The sequence below is a fragment of the Ranitomeya variabilis genome, chromosome 1, assembly GCF_051348905.1.
Source record: "Ranitomeya variabilis isolate aRanVar5 chromosome 1, aRanVar5.hap1, whole genome shotgun sequence".
NCBI lineage: Eukaryota > Metazoa > Chordata > Amphibia > Anura > Dendrobatidae > Ranitomeya > Ranitomeya variabilis.
The window spans coordinates 1,125,340,165-1,125,360,596 of NC_135232.1; the positions used below are offsets into that span (position 1 = coordinate 1,125,340,165).

A 20,432-nucleotide genomic window follows, 5' to 3' on the forward strand; every position below is an offset into this window, starting at 1 on the left:
TCCTCTCATGTCCTAACCATCCTCTGAAACATTATGAGTGTCCTTCATGAATCTGCACCTCCTACACATAGAACAGCTCGGCACAAACGGCAGAAATTCTGTCACACACTGAAAACAGGTTTTCTCCGGCATTGCTCCAAGTGTGCCAAATGTCTGTGGAGAAAATCCCTTTAGGCCAAAAATGTCATCCATTCTAAGTTTATGCTTAAAACATATAACTCTGTCCTTCACCTCTCCAAACACGCTTTCTTCAACACCCTCATCACGTCACTATCCAACAATTCTGAATGACTCTGACATTTTTCACTCCCTCCTCAGTCCTAAAATGCAGGCCCCAATCATCAACCTCAGCTCTGTTGGTCTGGCCAAATATTTCAAAGAAAAAAATTGACCATGTACAACAGTAAATTTACTCTTTGATGTGCGCAAGTAAGCATTAAAAAACAGATTCAGCTCCGCTACTTCATGGCTCAAAAAAACACCTGGTCCAGCAGGACATTCCCCAATTTGGGGATCTGTTCTAGGAGACAATGACATGTTCCAATTTCAATTGAATCTGTGCCTTTTGGACTCAGATACAGTTGGATATCATTACCTTGCTCCTTTATTTACCTGTGCCGTCTGAAGCTCGATGGTGTCACTCCACGCACACTGCACAAAGTGGAGATCTGATCTGCTCATTATGGGAATGGAGCTAGATTAGTGTGAGAGTCCTCAGTGGTTGATACCTTTTAATGGCTAACTGAAAAGACGGTAACAAATTGCAAGCTTTCGAGACTATTCAGGTCTCTTCATCAGGCATAGACTAAAATACATTCTGGTGAATCACATATTTATGCACAACACAGCACAGAAAAAAAAATACATGGATTAGACAGGTGACATGAAAAAGACCTGAGACCTGAGTAGTCTCGAAAGCTTGCAATTTGTTACCATCTTTTCAGTTAGCCATTAAAAGGTATCAACCACTGAGGACTCTCAATTCTAAATATTTTTCTATCTACTGGCTAACACGGTACCAAGATATATATCTTTCCTGTATTTTTAATTAATTGTCAGTGGGTTGGAGTGTAGGGGCCCCATATTGGGGGTATGCATTGTTAGAGCATCATGTGTGGGCATCATGTATGGGCATCATACTGTATATTGGGGCACTTTGGGTGCATCATACTGTGTGTTGGGGCAATCTGAGTGCATCATGCTTGTCAGCAAACTTTGGGTGTATGACATTGTGTCAGGCACTTTGAATTCATCATATTGTGTGTCGGGACACTTTGGGTGCAGTCTACTGTGTGTTAGCCAATTTGGATGCCTAATACTCTGTGTCAGACACTTTGGGTGTGTGAGAATGTTTGTCGTGACACTTTGGGTATCATATTGGGTGTTTTGGCACTTTACAATGCATCATAATGTGTGTCAAGGCAATTTGGGTGAATCATACTCTGCGTTGGAACACTTTGGGTGCACCATATGTGTGTCTGCGAACTTGGGGTGCATCATACTGTGTTTTGGGGCACTATGAGTGCATCACGCTGTGTGTTGGGCACTTTGGGTTCATCAAACTCTGTGTCAGCCACTTTTGGTGCATAATACAGTGTGTCGGGCACTTTGGGTGTATCACAATGTGTGTCACGAGACTCATGACACTTTGGGTGCATCCTACTGTGTGCCAGCCACTTTTGTGCATCATTCATAGTTTTATGATTAGAGTTTTCTTTTATTCCTGTTTGTCTTGCCTTGTTTGTCTGGTTTGTGTAATTCTATACTCTTTGGCCTTACACCTCCCTGGGTGGGAGAAGGAACAGATAAGGGCTTAGATATGAGCATAGCAAGATTTCTGAGCACAGCGACTCCACCTTCAGGGGTAATCCGGGTAACAGGGATAGACTAGGGATCTCTTTAGTTTGAGGGATCAAGTAAGCGCCTACAGTCCCGAGTCACTGTGTAACAAATAGTGTGCTTCACTAGCTCTCACTAACCATGGAATAATCTACGGAAGAAGGATACTAGAAGTGAAAAATGTTTGATACAGTAATTGGAACTTTCATAATACTTTGCATCCCTTGTATATAACATTTACCAAGTTACCACCTAGTTAAGAGTTTGTGTTGGAACAGAAGTCTCCCTCATTGAACTGTAAAACACATGGTCCTGGTTAACCCACACCTCCAGGTACATGCATCCTGCACAGGCGTGATGCCTTAACAGTACAAGTCCACACACCCTACCAGGACTCACACTTTCATGTAGCGCCCTGTGAGGTGCTACAACCTCCTACATCCTCAGGCCATTTTACATTTTTTTATTTTCATTTTTTGCTCTCCTTCTTCCCAGAGACATTACTTTTTTCATTTTTCCAGCTATAAGGCCATGTGAGGGCTTGATTTTTTTTGGACGAGTTGTACTTTTGAGCGACACCAATGATTTTCACATATAGTGTAATGGAAAACGGGGAAAAAAAAAACAAGTGCGGTGAAATAGCCAAAGAAAATCTGCAATTCCACAATTTTTTATTTTTTTAACATGTTTACTAAATGCTAAAACTGACTCACCATTATGATTCTCCTGGTCATTTTGAGTTTGTAGACACCAAACATGTCTAGGCTATTTTTTATTTAATGTTGTGAAAAAAAAAATCTAAAGTTTGCAAAAAAGCAAAAAAAAAACACAATTGTGCCATTTTACGAGATCCATTCCATCTTAATTTTTTGGCATATGGGGCTGGGTGATTGCTTATTTTTGGCATGCCTAGCTGATGTTTTTATCGCTACTATTTTTTGGTAGGTACAATATTTTAATTGCCTGTTATTGCATTTTATTGTAATGTTGCGGAGACCAAAAAAACATAATTCTGGTGGTTTGAAATATTTTTAATGAATTATTTTTATATTGTGGTATATCGCGGGTTTCTGAAATCAACGATACAAAATATGTGTTTTTAATTTATTTTTTTTTTTTTGCTGTTATTGTTTTGAACGGGGCAAAAGGCGGTGATGGGAATTGTTCTATTTTTATTTTATTTTTTATATTTTTTAAAACTTTTTTTCTACTTTTCACCTTCTTTTACAGTCTCATTAGGAGAATTGAAGCTGCGATCATCCGATCGCTTGTGCTTTGTACTTTATACACATGGACTGTGTAGCAGAAATGCTCATTTGCTATGAATGCCGGCCACTGAGCGGCGCTCTAAGCAGGTCTCCAAAGAAAAGCACAGTGGTGTTCTGCAGACCCCCATTTGTCATGTCAACCCATCGGAGCCCAACGATCATATGACAATTGGCGGGGATAGTGATGCCCTTCTGGCGCGAGCTTGTTAAATGCCTCTGCCAGAGATTGACAGCTGAATTTAACATGTTATCAGCTGCGGGTGGATCATGATTCCACCCACGGCTGTTAGGGATGCAGAACAGCTATTCAAATCAGCTGCCATGTGCTGGAAAAGATGTGGACTCACTACTGGAGCCTGCATCAAGAAGGGTGACATGAAATATGACGTACCTATTTGTCATATGTCGCGAAGGGGTTAGAAAAACAACTATTTACTACTCAACGTACTAATCACGGTACCCTGGGGGAAGTAATGTAATGTCATTCACTTGTATTGCACTGTGATGTAGTCATCTTTGGCAGTGTGTGTTGCCTCGCCACTAGTGTTGAGCATTCCGATACTGCAAATATCGGGTATCGGCCGATATTTGCTGTATCGGAATTCCGATACCGAGTTCCGATATTTTTGCGATATCGGAAATCGGAATCGGAAGTGTGCGGTGCGTATGGTTCCCAGGGTCTGGAGGAGAGGAGACTCTCCTTCAGGCTCTGGGATCCATATTCATGTAAAAAAATAAATAATAAAAATAAAAAATATTGATATACTCACCCCTCCGGCGGACCCTGGCTCTTAGCGGTGCCTCCGTTCCTAAGAATGCAGGGAGTGAAGGACCTTCGATGATGTCGCGGCTTGTGATTGGTCGCGTGAGCGGTCACATGAGCGGTCACGCGACCAATCACAAGCCGCGACGTCATCGAAGGTCCTTCACTCTGCATTCTTAGGAACGTAGGCAGACGCTTGGACCGGTGAGAACCGGGGCCGTCGGAGGGGTGAGTATATCAATATTTTTTATTTTTATTCTTTATTTTATACATAAATATGGATCCCAGGGCCTGAAGGAGAGTTTCCTCTCCTTCAGACCCTGGGAACCATTCCGATATTTTGTGTCCCATTGATATGCATTGGTATCGGGTATTGGTATCGGCGATATCCAATATTTTTTGGATATCGGCCGATCCAATCCGATACTGATACTTTTGTATATCGGACGGTATCGCTCAACACTACTCGCCACCAACATTGCCATGTATCTGCATCCCAAAGCAGACGCTGGGTATCTGGTGCACAAGACAAGCAGGTAAGGGCCAGATTCATCTCTGCTACATCTGTGCAAGACTAAACAAGAAATAGACATAATAGAGCTGAGATTGATGGATGATACAATTCACACTGGGGTATTATAATATATTGTCATATTAGAACATGGACTCGGTTGGGGCATTTATTTGGCTAAATTCATGTATTTTGAGCTAAAATATGTCATTTTTAGTAAGAATTTTGCACCATTTGCCTATTATAACCTCTGTTTCGCAATGCCTATTGCTGGCTGCAGAAGGAGACAACTGAGTATCCATCAGAGAGTTCATTCTGATGAAGCTTCATAACTATTTAATATTCTTCCGACTGATTTTTTTTTAGCACAAACCGCATCAAAGCTTCATTACATCATAATAATTCACTGCAGGAACTTGGTAAAATATATAAATATGTATGAACTCCTAATAAGAAGCTCACTGATCGACTCTCAGTTAACTCTTTCTGCAGCTAGAAATAGTGCAACACAGAAACTATATTAGGCAAAAAAAATGTAATGAAATCCAATAGCAAAACTATTTTACACCTAAAATACGTGCATTTATGAAATACCTGTCCCTGAAGGTGTCCACATCCTTTAAAGATTATTATTAATGGAGCTTATATGAGTTTATCAGATAATATATAACAGTCAGTATTTTAGTACCGATGTAGCAGAGCTGAGGTTGTCATGGGATATACTGAAGCCCAAACTGGTATGATATAGAAGCTGTGTCGGCTGGCTTCATAGGTTGCACACTTGGTGAGAATTTTATGTGCACCATTTCTGCAGCTAAAATCTGTGCAAATTTGTGAGTTTATTTTTTTAAAGAAATGCACTACAAAATGAAACAATGTGGATTTAGGGTCACCATTGACCATTGAAGCTTAAAAAGGTAACAGAAATTGATTTGCTGTGGACTTCAAAAAACACATCAAATGCCAATTTCCATGTGGAAAGCGGAATCGAGCTTTAAAAAAAAACTGGAAACAAAAAACCCCCCACAGAATGTGGACAACAAGGTATCCACTTTGCTGACATTGTAAAATGCTGCAGATCTTATATCCCAAAAATCCATGTATAATATTTACAGCAAATACGTGACGTGTGCAAAAAATAGACATAGCAGGGCTGAGACTGTCAGATGGCACAACGCGCGCCGGGGTCTTGTATTGTTATACATTATTACAGTACACAATGATTTGCTGATTGCGAGACACAGATATAGCAGATGTCATGATCCAGTCCGGAGTTTACTTTCTGCCTTCCCTTCTCCGGTCTCGTGGAGTTAACCTTTCCTGCCTTTCTTTGATTTTTGGGTGGCTATTTATTGGTGCTGTTGCTGGCAGCCTTTGTCAGCGATACTTCTGGTCCTCGGCTTGAGCAGCTGACCCGTTATTCCCTGAATTAGCTTTTGTTTGTTGATTTTCCTTTAGTGTATGACTCGGCTTGAATTTGTTTCCCATTTTTGATACTACTCTCTCTGAATGGCTTTTGACTTACTGGCTAGCAATCTGACTCCTCCTTCCATCTCTTGTTTTGGATACCGTATTCCTTGTCCAGCTTTGACTCTCTAGCTAGTACCCTGACTCCGTTTTCCATCTCCTGTCTCTGGCACCATGCTTTCAGCTGTTAATGACCCGGTTAGTTTGACTTCTCTTTGGCCGTCTCGTGGTTGTGCCCGTTGCAGCACCTCTACTCCTCTGGAAGTGAGCTACGGTCAAGTGAGCCTCCGGTGGTTGCCGGTGGTACTGCACCCTTGGCAGCACATCAGCAGATCTATCTGCAACTGCAAGAGACATCACAACCTACGACATGCTCCACTCTGCTACCACCAGCACTCCGAGCACTGCTACATGGGACCAAGTCAGAAACCTATAACACTCACATAGCATAAATACACCAAGCCTGATTTATTATCGGCTGAGACAGTTTAAGGCTGTATGCACACGTTGCTGATTTTTCACGTTTTTTTGCACTTTTTTGCTATAAAATCAGATAAAAAACGCATACATTATGCATCCCATCATTTAGAAAGCATTCCGCAATTTTTGTGCACATGATGCATTTTTTTCCGCGAAAAAAACACATCGCGGTAAAAAACGCAGCATGTTCATTATTTTACGGATTTTTAGCGGATTTCCCACTATATCATTACATTGGGAATTCTCAGGAAAAAAAGCAAAAAAAGTGCAAAAAACACGAGAAAAGTGCGCAAAAAAGGCGCAAAAGACGCATGCGGATTTCTTGCAGAAAATGTCTGGTTTTGCTCAGGAAATTTCTGCAAGAAATCCTGAATGTGTGCACATAGCCTAAATATTTATTTTCTATTTGTTCATCGTTTTTTTTTTTTTCACTTTTTCTCAATTCTCTTTATTATCCAGAGTTTGGGCATTTGTAACTTAAAAAAAAAAAAAGCAGAATTTTCAGGCAAATATTTTCCAGTTCCTCTTTTCGGGAGCAATATTTTTACACGATTTTTGGAGTGGCAATCAACATTTAAGAGATCGTGTGACTTTTTGCACTAAAAGGCGCACAAAATGGTAAAAGCAAAAAATAAAAAATACATTTTTAATTTTGCCTCATTTTGAAGAAAAAAAAAACAGAAAAAAGGCAAAAAAAAAAAGAAAAGTCATTTTAATAAAACACTGGAAATAATAAACCGAGGCCCCTTCAGAATCCTTCTAATGAACCTGTTGATGCATTAAAATGAAAGCCTGCATTAATGGATTGGATGCTTTCCCCTCCACGACGGTCCTGTGTACATACATAGCGGCGGCCTACGTGCTGAAAGCTCTCGTCTTCCCTAATGGGCTGTTAAGAAAATGAATCCTGTTTGTAACATTGCAATATGACGGATGCTCTAAATGGCAGCGCGCGGTGGTCTTCATTATGCAGCCGGAGAAAGGGCTATGCATGAAAGAGCGTTAGTACCAAATCTCTCATTAAATCAGATTGGAATTTCCGTGCATCCGTGTCATTTCACAGCACTAACACCCCATCATTTGTAATCCGGACTGTCACACGGCTGACTGCTAGGAGCGCCTCCACCAGTAGATGGCAGTGGTAGTAAACGGCTAGACCTTGGTGCCTTATAACAGGCTCCTGGGTGAACCGGTGATTTCTGGATGACACTTCCACAATGAATTATTTTGCTTCTATACATCCGAAATGTTCCATCTCTCTAATTAAATGAATTCCAGCACTGGGAAATAAAGAGTTAAGCTGCTATCCCTCGAATTGTGCACAAAGCGAAATTGCAGGAGAATATAAAGGTGCGTACTGGTGATATACAGCCGGATATTACTGGGTCATGGTTAGGAGGTGGTGGAGATGCATTACAGAACACTCTATGGAAATCATAAACATAGTAATTAATTCAGTGCAGCTCCATAGATGTCAATGTAACATCACTGGTTTACCATGACAGAGAGGGGCCAGATGACCATGGTGTCTGATTTTGCATACTCCCACACTGCTTTCAAGCACTTCACCATCATACTAGACAGTGCAGGTTCCTGCTAGCAGTGCAGAGATTAATCATTCAGTTTAGAGCTCCTGGAGCTTCCCTGCTTTGATGTTCTCAGCTGTTCAGTGTTGACCACTTCCCTCTGCTATATATATATATATATATATATATATATATATATATATATATATATATATATATATATATATATATATATATATATATATATATATATATATATATATATATATATATATATATATATATATGCCTCTGCCAATCAGAGATTGCCAGTGTTAGTTCTATACTGCCTGGTTGTGGAGTTGGAGGTGTTGGTTATTTTAGGAGGCGATTGGAGTGTTATTTAGAAGACTTTTGCTTACTGATTTATCCTCATCCTCTCCTATTTAGTTTTCCCTTCATTTACTTAACTGTATTCCACTTTGCTGTTCTTGAGTGCATATTTGTATGATTGGCATTTTCATTTATCCCTGTACATCTTCCCTTGTTAGTCTTATACACTGTTGCTCCCCACTTCCCTGGATAGGGGAGGGGACCAATAAGGGCTTGTTTAGTAGCTCAGCAAGGCAGATGGCCCCTGCATCTTTAACATCAGAAGTAATCTTGGGAGAAGGGAAAGTTAGAGGAATCCTATCTTTAGGGATAGGGAAGTAACCTCTAGTCCTGGGATATCCTGCAACAGTGCCATGACACATATACAGTATATTGCATAATACCCGGTAAAGTCGATGCCGTTCCATAGAAGTCAATGTATAAGATTGTATGGAAATCAGAAATATACATATTCCATAATTATTCCACATATATGCCAGAATTAATCAATATAGCTCCATAAAAGTCAATGTAGTAAGATTTTATGAAAATCAGTAGCATAGGTTATCCAAAATACTCAATGAAGTCAATGCAGCTCCATATAAGCAATTTATTAAGGCTCAAGGGAAGTTAGAAATAGAGATATTCCATAATATTTCATGAAGTTAATACAATTCCATAGCGGTAATTGAAATGGAAATATAGATACCAATAATACATAATAGCGTCAATATCACAATGTAACAAAACAATATGGAAATGAGAAACATAGATAGACTTTAATAACTAATAAATTCAATGCAGCTCTATAGAAGTCAATGTAGCAAAGCCCAGAGGAAATCAAAGATATAGATATGATCCTATGATATGTGATGAAGTCAATATAGCTCCTCAGAAGTCAATGAAACAAGATTCTATGAAAATCAGAAACAAATATCCCATAATAATCATTAACGTTAATATGCAGCTCCATAGAAGTCAATGTAATAGGGCTCCATGGAAAAAAACCATATATATATATATATATATATATATATATATATATATATATATATATATATATATATATATATATATATGTCTCCCATAACAATTAGTAAAATCAAACTCCATATAAATCAATGTAACAAAGCTCAATTGAAATCAGAAATATAATAATCAGTTCAATACAGCTCCATAAAAGTCAATGAAGACCCTATAGATATAACAAAATCATTTATATCCCATAATTAAGTCAATACAGATCCATAGAAGTCAATGTAACAAAATTTTATGAAAATCAGAAACCTAGGTATTCAAAAATCATCTATGAAGTCAATGCAGCTCCAAAGAAGTCAATGCAGCAAGGTGCAGTGGAAGTCAGAGAAAGAAAAAGACCCTGCTAAAGTTGATAAAGTCCTTCTGGCGCCATAAAGCTCATTAAAGTCAATGGAGCTCATCAAAATGCAATTTGATAACCAATTAATTAACACTGCCAAAATTACAACCCCCTAGAAGTCACTGAAGTCCATAATGTATTATCAAAGTTTACTAAGTCATTAAAACCCTGTAGCTGTCAATGAAATCAATACAAAACCATAGAAGTCATAGAGCATCAAAAAAATGTCAGGAAAGCCATAAAAACCCACAAGACTCTACAAAGTAAATGTAGCTCTATAGGCGTCCAACTAATGATGACAGTCCCATCAAGTCTATGTACAAGTCATACATGTGGACACCCAATAAGAGTCAATACCGTTAGCACAGACCCAATTATGCTGATGACATTCACACGGTCCCAAAATAGTCCATAAATGTCAATGCAGTCATTATAGCTCGAAAGAAGTCAATACAAGTTAATGTTGCCCCATAGAAGTCAATAGGCCCAAGAGTCAGTGTAGTTAACCCCAAAGAAATACAGAAAGTCAATATGACCCCAAGAAAGCAAAAGACATCAGAACGGCCCCAATGTTCAACGCTATAAGTCATCAATGTCCATTACTTATAGATAGACCGGAATATTTATATCAATCTCACAACCTCCCGAGATCTCCAGATCCTGGTTAGCAGATCTGCAGCACATCAGATCTTAAATTATTCTCCTCTTCCCAAATATATATATATATATATATATATATATATATATATATATATATATATATATATATATATACGCAAATGTCTATTTCCAGCCGAGTAGTGCAATATATATGCAAATCCCATATAATTATTCTTACTGACTGAGAAAACATATATATGGCACATACACAGAAGATACATAATATGCATAATATACAGAAGATACAGAAGAAACTGTAATAATAATAATTATACATATCTCCTATCTGTTACAGATCACCGCCCAGAGCACAGGAGATTCTTATAGTAGGGCTCAAAACAGGTCTTTTTCCTTCTGGGGCAGAAGTGCACAATATGTAGAAAAGTATCAGACCCACATCTGACTTCACCAAATTCTGCCCCCGGTGTATAACGTCCGGTCCCATCACCACCAGTGTATAGAATCTGGCACCTCAGCTCTGGTTTACCATATGGCCTCATTTCCCTCCAGTGTATAACATCCAGCCTCAACGACTCAGGTGCTTTCTGCTCTATATTGAGGTGTTATCAGCCATTGTACAGGAGGAGGAGGAGGTGAGCTGCGACATCACTTATTGTGAATGTTGGATCCTGTGTTATCTACTATATATAGAGGTCTTGTCAGTCATTGTACAGGAGGAGGAGGTGAGCTGTGACACCACCTATTGTGAATGGTGGATCCTGTATTATCTACTGTATATAGAGATGTTATCAGTCATTGTACAGGAGGAGGAGGTGAGCTGTGACATCACCTAGTGTGAATGGTGGCGCCTGTGTTATCTACTGTATAGAGGTGTTATCAGTCATTGTACAGGAGGAGGAGGTGAGCTGTAACATTTATGGTGAAAGATGGATTCTTGGTTACTTACTGTACATATATAATAGAAATGTTATCAGTCATTATACAGGAGGAGGAGGAGGTGAGCTGTGATACCGCTTATTGTGAATGGTGGATCCTGTGTTATCTACTGTATATTAAGGTGTCATCAGTCATTGTGCAAGAGGAGGAGAAGGAGGTGAGCTGTGACATCACCTATTGTAAATGGTGAATCTTGGGCTATCTGCTGTAAATAGAGGTTGCAGTCATTGTACAGAAGGAGGAGTTTAGATGTAATATTTATGGTGAAAGATGGATTCTTGGTTACTTACTGTACATATACAGAAATGTTATCAGTCATTATACAGGAGGAGGAGGTGAGCTGTGACATCACCTATTGTGAATGGTGTATCCTGTGTTATCTACTGCATATAGAGGTGTTATCAGTCATTATACAGGAGGAGGAGGTGAGCTGTGATATCACCTATTGTGAATGGTGGATCCTGTGTTATCTACTGTATATAGAGGTTTTATCTGTCATGGTACAGGAGGAGGAGGTGAGCTGTGACATCGCCTATTGTGAATGGTGGATCCTGTTATCTACTGTATGTAGCAGTGTTATCAGTCATTGTACAGGAGGAGGAGGTGAGCTGTGACATCATCTATTGTGAATGGTGGATCCTGTGTTATCTACTGTATATGGAGGTGTTATCAGTCATTATACAGGAGGAGGAGGTGAGCTGTGATATCACCTATTGTGAAAGGTGGATTCTGTGTTATCTACTGTACATAGAGGCGTTATAAGTCATTGTACAGGAGGAGGAGGTGAGCTATGACATCACCTATTGTGAACGGTGGATCCTATGTTACCTACTGTATATGGAGGTGTTGTCAGTCATTATACAGGAGGAGCAGGTGAGCTGCGATATCACCCATTGTGAAAGGTGGATCCTGTGTTATCTACTGTATATAGAGGCGTTATCAGTCATTGTACAGGAGGAGGGGGTGAGCTGTGACACACCTATTGTGAATGGTGGATCCTGTGCTATCTACTGTATACAGAGGTGTTATCAGTCATTGTACAGGAGGAGGAGGTAAGCTGTGACTTCACCTATTGTGAATGGAGGATGCTGTGTTATCTACTGTATATAGAGGTGTTATCAGTTATTGTACAGGAGGAGGAGGTGAGCTGTGACATCACTTATTGAGAATGGAGGATCTTCTGTTATCTAATGTGTATGGAAGTAATATCTGTCACTGGTATCCTAAGTCATATTGCAAGACTTGTTAAAGGGTCGATTGTGACTTGTAGGATCCCTACTTCCAACAGGTGGCACTATAGGGTTCAAGTCCTCTTTTTCTCTGAAGAGGCAATTTGCATATTATATTTCCCAGAGGAGCATTGCACGGCGAATAAGCCTCCTTACCTTGACAAGCCAGAGCTGATATGTCACTCTCCACAAGGAGAAACCTTACCCCTTAGACTCATGTAAATTAACAAATTTTATTCATTTCATATTTTATCATTACATCAAATATCCTTTGGGAAGTGGTGACATACTCAGCTCTGCTACATTGAGTCTCTGAACACTGCTACATGCACAGACTCTATAACACTAGCCGCTGTACATTGCTATTCATAGCACAGACATCTGAAGTGTCTTGATGTTCCCTTCACTCGTCTAATACGATGTGATTTATTTTTCGCTTCTTAGCAGGGTTTGGTCAGTCCGCCATGTGAGATGTCCTGCCCAGATACAGCTGGATGCACGGGGTCTGGTGGAGCGCTGTGCTGCACTGCAGGGGAAATGATTAAGACTGCCACCATGGCAAGGTCTGCATCACAATCTGACAAGGTATGAGCTGCGGAGAAATCTGCCGGCCCGATAACAAGGGATCTATCCCCAGATAAACCATTAGACTGCATAGCCGCGAGTGTAATCAGTGCAGGGAGACTGCGGAGCGACTCATATGGCAGAAAAGCAAGAAAAAACCATCACAACCCCCTGAACCGTCCTAGAATGCCACAGTAATACTCTGCACTGCACGATGAGCCCGACCGAAGGCTCTGCTGTATGATCTCATGCATGTAGGAATGTCCACAACACCCCTAGCCGGGTAATGGCCCAGACCGCTCCCAGCAGGACTTCACCGGAACTATTTAATTTTGTATTCAGTTCTTTAAAGATAAGTTCAGCAACACCTTTACATGGCCGGTTCCTTCGTTACTGAGAAATCAACATTTGAATTGATACAGTATATAAATGAGGCTGAAGAGCTACTATAGATCTGAAGCCTCTGTCACACCAGCTCTATTTCCCATCCAACGCCGCCTCCTCCTGCGTGACTGATGGCTCATTTGCCTGAATTGACACAGCATAGAGGTTGTCAGTCAAGCAGGAGGAGGAGGAGCTGGTGTAACGGAGGCTTAGGATCTATAGTAGCACTTCAGACCAAATCGTACTGACAAACTCCCTTAATGGTAGAAAAGACACATTATTTCTTCCAACTATTATTATTATTATTATTTATTTATATTATTATTTATTTATATAGCACCATTGATTCCATGGTGCTGTACATGTCAAGGGGTTACATACAGGTTACAGATATCACTTACAGTAAACAAACTAACAATGACGGACTGATACAGAGGGGCAAGGATCCTGCCCTTGCAGGCTTACATTCTACAGGATTATGGGGAAGGAGACAGTAGGTTGGGGGTTGCAGGAGCTCCGGTGTTGGTGAGGCGGTAGCTCCGGTGTTGGTGAGGCGGTAGCTTCGATAGTGATGAGGCGGCAGCGGTGTCAGTGCAGGCTGTAGGCTTTCCTGAAGAGATGAGTTTTCAGGTTCCGTCTGAAGGATCCGACTGTGGTTGATAGTCGGACGTGTTGGGGCAGAGAGTTCCAGAGGATGGGGGATATTCGGGAGAAGTCTTGGAGGCGATTGGATGAGGAGCGAATAAGTGTGGAGGAGAGAAGGAGGTCTTGGGAGGACCGGAGATTACGTGAGGGAAGATATCGGGAGATTAGTTCAGAGATATATGGAGGAGACAGGTTATGGATGGTTTTGTAGGTCAGTATTAGTAATTTGAACTGGATACGCTGAGGGAATGGGAGCTTGTGAAGAGATTCGCAGAGGGGGGAAGCGGAGGAGTAGCGAGGAGAGAGGTGGATTAGTCGGGCAGCAGAGTTAAGGATGGACTGGAGAGGTGCAAGGGTGTTAGCAGGGAGGCCACAGAAAAGGATGTTGCAATAGTCAAGGCGGGAGATGATGAGGGCATGCACAAGCATTTTAGTAGATTGAGTGTTGAGGAAAGGACGGATTCTGGAGATATTTTTGAGCTGGAGGCGACAGGAGGTGGAAAGAGCTTGGATGTGCGGTTTGAAGGACAGGTCAGAGTCAAAGGATACTTCGAGGCAGCGGACTTCGGGTACGGGGGAAAGCATGATGTTGTTGATTGCGATAGATAGGTCAGGTAAGGAAGATTTGTGGGATGGAGGAAAGATGATGAGTTCAGATTTGTCCACATTGAGTTTGAGGAAGCGAGAGGAGAAGAAGGAGGATATGGCTGATAGGCACTCTTGGATTCTGGACAGCAGAGCGGTGACGTCTGGGCCAGAGAAGTAGATCTGAGTGTCATCAGCATAGAGGTGGTACTGGAATCCATGGGACTTTATGAGTTGTCCCAAGCCAAGTGTATAGATTGAGAAGAGTAGGGGTCCTACAACAGAGCCCTGGGGGACTCCAACAGAGAGAGGGTGGGATGAGGAGGTAGTGTGGGAGACGCTGAATGTGCGGTTGGAAAGGTATGAGGCGATCCAGGATAGGGCGAGGTCTTTGATGCCAAAGGAGGAGAGGATCTGTAGTAGGAGACAGTGGTCAACTGTGTCGAAAGCAGACGACAGGTCTAGAAGGAGTAGTACAGAGTATTGTCCAGTAGCTTTGGCAGTAAGTAGGTCGTTAGTGATTTTGGTCAGGGCAGTCTCAGTTGAGTGATGGGGGAGGAAACCAGATTCTAGATTGTCGAACAACAAGGTAGATGAGAAGTGGGAGGAGAGTTCAGCATGGACGTGCTGCTCCAGGAGTTTGGAAGCGAATGGGAGCAGCGATATTGGGCGATAGCTGGACATAGCAGTTGGATCGAGTGTTGGCTTTTTAAGGATAGGTGTGATTGTGGCATCTTTGAACGCAGAGGGGAAGGTGCCAGAAGTTATTGATAGGTTGAAGAGGTGGGTTAGAGATGGGATAAGTGTGGTGGTGAGGGTGGGGAGGAGGTGGGATGGGATGGGGTCGAGCGCACAGGTGGTGAGGTGCGATTTGGAGAGGAGACAATTAAGCCCCCTTCAGTGATGTTGGATAGGGAGGTTATGGGGTTTGGGCATTGGTCTGGTATACAAAGGGGTTGTGGTGGTTGAACAATAAAGACTTGCCTTGTCTGGTCAATCTGATAATTTCCACTGTAAATTTTACATGTAAAATATTGTTACTCTAAATTTGATGCACTGTGTACATACAATACTTATTATGTACTGATCCTGAGTTATATTCAGTATTATGCCCCAGAGCTGCACTCACGATTCTGCTGGTGCATCACTGTGTACATACATTACATTACTGATCCTGAGTTACATCCTGTATTATACCGCAGAGCTGCACTCACTATTCTGCTGGTGCAGTCACTGTGTACATACAATACTTATTATGTACTGATCCTGAGTTATATTCAGTATTATGCCCCAGAGCTGCACTCACTATTCTGCTGGTGCAGTCACTGTGTACATACATTACATTACTGATCCTGAGTTACATCCTGTATTATACCCCAGAGCTGCAATCACTATTCTGCTGGTGCAGTCACTGTGTACATACATTAAATTACTGATCCTGAGTCACATCCTGTATTATACCCCAGAGCTGCAATCACTATTCTGCTGGTGCAGTCACTGTGTACTGTTATGACCCCAATGGCGAGGGTCTCAGAGGAACGTGGAAGTCTGCAGAATACAAAAATCCAGCTCATAGGGCAGTGGTAACTGGGTTGACCATATAACTACTCCTAACGCCAACACTAGAAGTAGCCGGGGATCATTCCTACGTTGATTCTAGATGACACGCGCCAGCCGGAGAATCTAGCTACCCCTAGTAGAGGAAAACAAAGACCTTTCTTGCCTCCAGAGAAGGGGACCCCAAAGCTGGATAGAAGCCCCCCACAAATAATGACGGTGAGGTAAGAGGAAATGACAAACACAGAAATGAACCAGGTTTAGCACAGAGAGGCCCGCTTACTGATAGCAGAATAAAGAAAGGTAACTTATATGGTCAACAAAAACCCTATCAAAATCCACACTGGAAATTCAAGAACCCCCGAACCGTCTAACGGTCCGGGGGGAGAACACCAGCCCCCTAGAGCTTCCAGCAAAGGTCAGGATATAGATTTGGAACAAGCTGGACAAAAATACAAAACCAAAACAAATAGCAAAAAGCAAAAGGCAGATTTAGCTGATATAACTGGAACCAGGATCAGTAGACAAGAGCACAGCAGACTAGCTCTGATAACTACGTTGCCAGGCATAGAACTGAAGGTCCAGGGAGCTTATATAGCAACACCCCTAACTAACGACCCAGGTGCGGATAAAAGGAATGACAGAAAAACCAGAGTCAAAAAACTAGTAACCACTAGAGGGAGCAAAAAGCAAATTCACAACAGTACCCCCCCCTTAGTGAGGGGTCACCGAACCCTCACCACGACCACCAGGGCGATCAGGATGAGCGGCATGAAAGGCACGAACTAAATCGGCCGCATGAACATCAGAGGCGACCACCCAGGAATTATCCTCCTGACCATAGCCCTTCCACTTGACCAGGTACTGAAGCCTCCGCCTGGAGAGGCGAGAATCCAAGATCTTCTCCACCACGTACTCCAACTCGCCCTCAACCAACACCGGAGCAGGAGGCTCAGCAGAAGGAACTACAGGCACAATGTACCGCCGCAACAAGGACCTATGAAATACATTGTGAATAGCAAACGACACAGGAAGATCCAGACGAAAAGATACAGGATTAAGGATTTCCAATATCTTGTAAGGCCCAATAAAACGAGGTTTAAATTTGGGAGAGGAGACCTTCATAGGAACAAAGCGGGAAGAAAGCCACACCAAATCCCCAACGCGTAGTCGGGGACCCACACCGCGGCGGCGGTTGGCAAAGCGCTGAGCCTTCTCCTGTGACAACTTCAAGTTGTCCACCACATGATTCCAGATCTGCTGCAACCTATCCACCACAGAATCCACCCCAGGACAGTCAGAAGGCTCCACATGACCCGAAGAAAAGCGAGGATGGAAACCAGAGTTGCAGAAAAAAGGCGAAACCAAGGTGGCGGAACTAGCCCGATTATTAAGGGCAAACTCAGCCAACGGCAAGAATGTCACCCAATCGTCCTGATCAGCAGAGACAAAACACCTCAAATAAGCCTCCAAAGTCTGATTGGTTCGCTCCGTCTGTCCATTAGTCTGAGGATGGAAAGCAGACGAAAACGACAAATCAATGCCCATCCTACTACAAAAGGATCGCCAGAACCTGGAAACGAACTGGGATCCTCTGTCTGACACAATATTCTCAGGGATGCCGTGCAAACGAACCACGTTCTGGAAAAACACAGGAACCAGATCGGAAGAGGAAGGCAGCTTAGGCAAAGGAACCAAATGGACCATCTTGGAGAAGCGATCACATATCACCCAGATAACGGACATGCCCTGAGATAGCGGAAGATCAGAAATGAAATCCATGGAGATATGTGTCCAAGGTCTCTTCGGGACAGGCAAGGGCAAGAGCAAACCGCTGGCACGAGAACAGCAAGGCTTAGCTCGAGCACAAGTCCCACAGGACTGCACAAATGACCGCACATCCCTTGACAAGGAAGGCCACCAAAAGGACCTGGCCACCAGATCTCTGGTGCCAAAAATTCCCGGGTGACCTGCCAACACCGAGGAATGAACCTCGGAAATGACTCTGCTGGTCCACTTATCCGGGACAAACAGTCTGTCAGGTGGACAAGACTCAGGCCTATCAGCCTGAAATCTCTGCAACACACGTCGCAGATCCGGAGAAATAGCTGACAAGATAACTCCATCTTTAAGAATACCAACAGGATCAGCGACTCCAGGAGCATCAGGCACAAAGCTCCTAGAAAGAGCATCGGCCTTCACATTCTTTGAACTTGGTAAATACGAGACAACAAAATCAAAGCGGGAGAAAAACAATGACCAGCGGGCCTGTCTCGGATTAAGGCGTTTAGCAGACTCGAGATACATCAGATTTTTGTGATCAGTCAAGACCACCACACGATGCTTAGCACCCTCGAGCCAATGACGCCACTCCTCAAATGCCCATTTCATGGCCAACAACTCCCGATTGCCCACATCATAATTTCGCTCGGCAGGCGAAAATTTCCTAGAGAAAAAGGCACAAGGCTTCATAACAGAGCAACCAGGGCCTCTCTGCGACAAAACGGCCCCTGCCCCAATCTCCGAAGCATCCACCTCAACCTGAAAGGGAAGTGAGACGTCAGGCTGGCACAAAACAGGCGCCGAAGTAAACCGGCGTTTCAACTCCTGGAAAGCCTCCACGGCAGCAGGAGCCCAGTTAGCTACATCGGAGCCCTTCTTGGTCATATCCGTCAAAGGTTTCACAATGCTAGAAAAATTAGCGATAAAACGACGGTAGAAGTTAGCGAAGCCCAAGAACTTCTGAAGACTCTTAACTGACGAGGGCTGAGTCCAATCAAGAATAGCTCGGACCTTGACTGGGTCCATCTCCACAGCAGAAGGGGAAAAAATGAACCCCAAAAAGGGAACCTTCTGTACACCAAAGAGACACTTTGAGCCCTTGACAAACAAAGAATTTTCACGCAAAATTTTAAAGACCAACCTGACCTGCTCCACATGCGAATCCCAATTATCAGAAAAAAACCAAAATATCATCCAGATAAACAATCAAAAATTTATCCAGATACTTCCGGAAAATGTCATGCATAAAGGACTGAAAAACTGAAGGCGCATTGGAGAGCCCAAAAGGCATCACCAAGTACTCAAAATGACCTTCGGGCGTATTGAATGCGGTTTTCCATTCATCACCTTGCTTAATGCGCACAAGGTTGTACGCACCACGAAGGTCTATCTTGGTGAACCACTTGGCACCCTTAATCCGGGCAAACAAGTCAGACAACAGCGGTAAAGGATACTGAAATTTGACAGTGATCTTATTTAAAAGCCGATAATCAATACAAGGTCTCAAAGATCCGTCCTTTTTTGCCACAAAAAAGAATCCCGCACCAAGAGGGGAAGAAGACGGACGAATATGTCCTTTTTCCAGAGACTCCTTGATATATGAACGCATAGCGGTATGTTCAGGTACCGACAGATTAAACAGTCTTCCCTTAGGAAATTTACTGCCTGGGATCAAATCTATAGCACAGTCACAGTCCCTATGAGGAGGCAGTGCACTGGACTCAGACTCACTGAAGACATCCTGATAATCAGACAAATACTCCGGAACTTCCGAAGGCGTAGAAGAAGCAATAGACACAGGCAGGGAATCCTCATGAATACCACGACAGCCCCAACTTGAGACTGACATAGCCTTCCAGTCCAGGACTGGATTATGGGTCTGTAACCATGGCAGCCCTAAAACGACCAAATCATGCATTTTATGTAAAACCAGGAAACGTATCACCTCGCGGTGTTCAGGAGTCATGCACATGGTAACCTGAGTCCAATACTGCGGTTTATTTGCTGCCAATGGTGTAGCATCAATACCCCTAAGAGGAATAGGATTTTCTAATGGTTCAAGAGTAAATCCACAGCGCTTAGCAAATGAGAGATCCATGAGACTCAGGGCAGCACCTGAATCTACAAACGCCATGACAGGATAAGATGACAGTGAGCAAATCAAAGTTACAGACAGAATAAATTTAGGTTGCAAATTACCAACGGTGACAGGACTAACAACCTTAGCTATACGTTTAGAGCATGCTGAGATAACATGTGTAGAATCACCACAGTAGTAGCACAAGCCATTCCGGCGTCTATGAATTTTCCGCTCATTTCTAGTCAGGATTCTATCACATTGCATTAAATCAGGTGTCTGTTCAGACAACACCATGAGGGAATTTGCGGTTTTTCTATCACATTGCACCGAATTAGGTGTCTGTTCAGACAACACCATGAGGGAATTTGCGGTTTTGCGCTCCCGCAACCGCCGGTCAATTTGAATAGCCAGTGCCATAGTATCATTCAGACCTGTGGGAATGGGAAAACCCACCATAACATTCTTA

The 20,432-nt window shown here is 42.5% G+C and overlaps 1 protein-coding gene and 1 long non-coding RNA gene across 5 annotated transcripts in view; one reads left to right on the top strand and one right to left on the bottom strand.

The window, feature by feature from the left end:
* The window catches only part of LOC143793370 (catenin alpha-2), a 1,050,189-nt gene that overhangs the window by 17,290 nt on the left and 1,012,467 nt on the right, over window positions 1–20,432 (bottom strand). The window lies entirely within an intron of this gene.
* Window positions 12,849–20,432, top strand: part of LOC143793018 (uncharacterized) — a 47,887-nt gene continuing 40,303 nt past the window's right edge. Inside the window, exon 1 of the long non-coding RNA XR_013220030.1 lies at window positions 12,849–12,954. This is a non-coding gene — a long non-coding RNA (uncharacterized LOC143793018). The remainder of the gene's footprint in view (window positions 12,955–20,432) is intronic.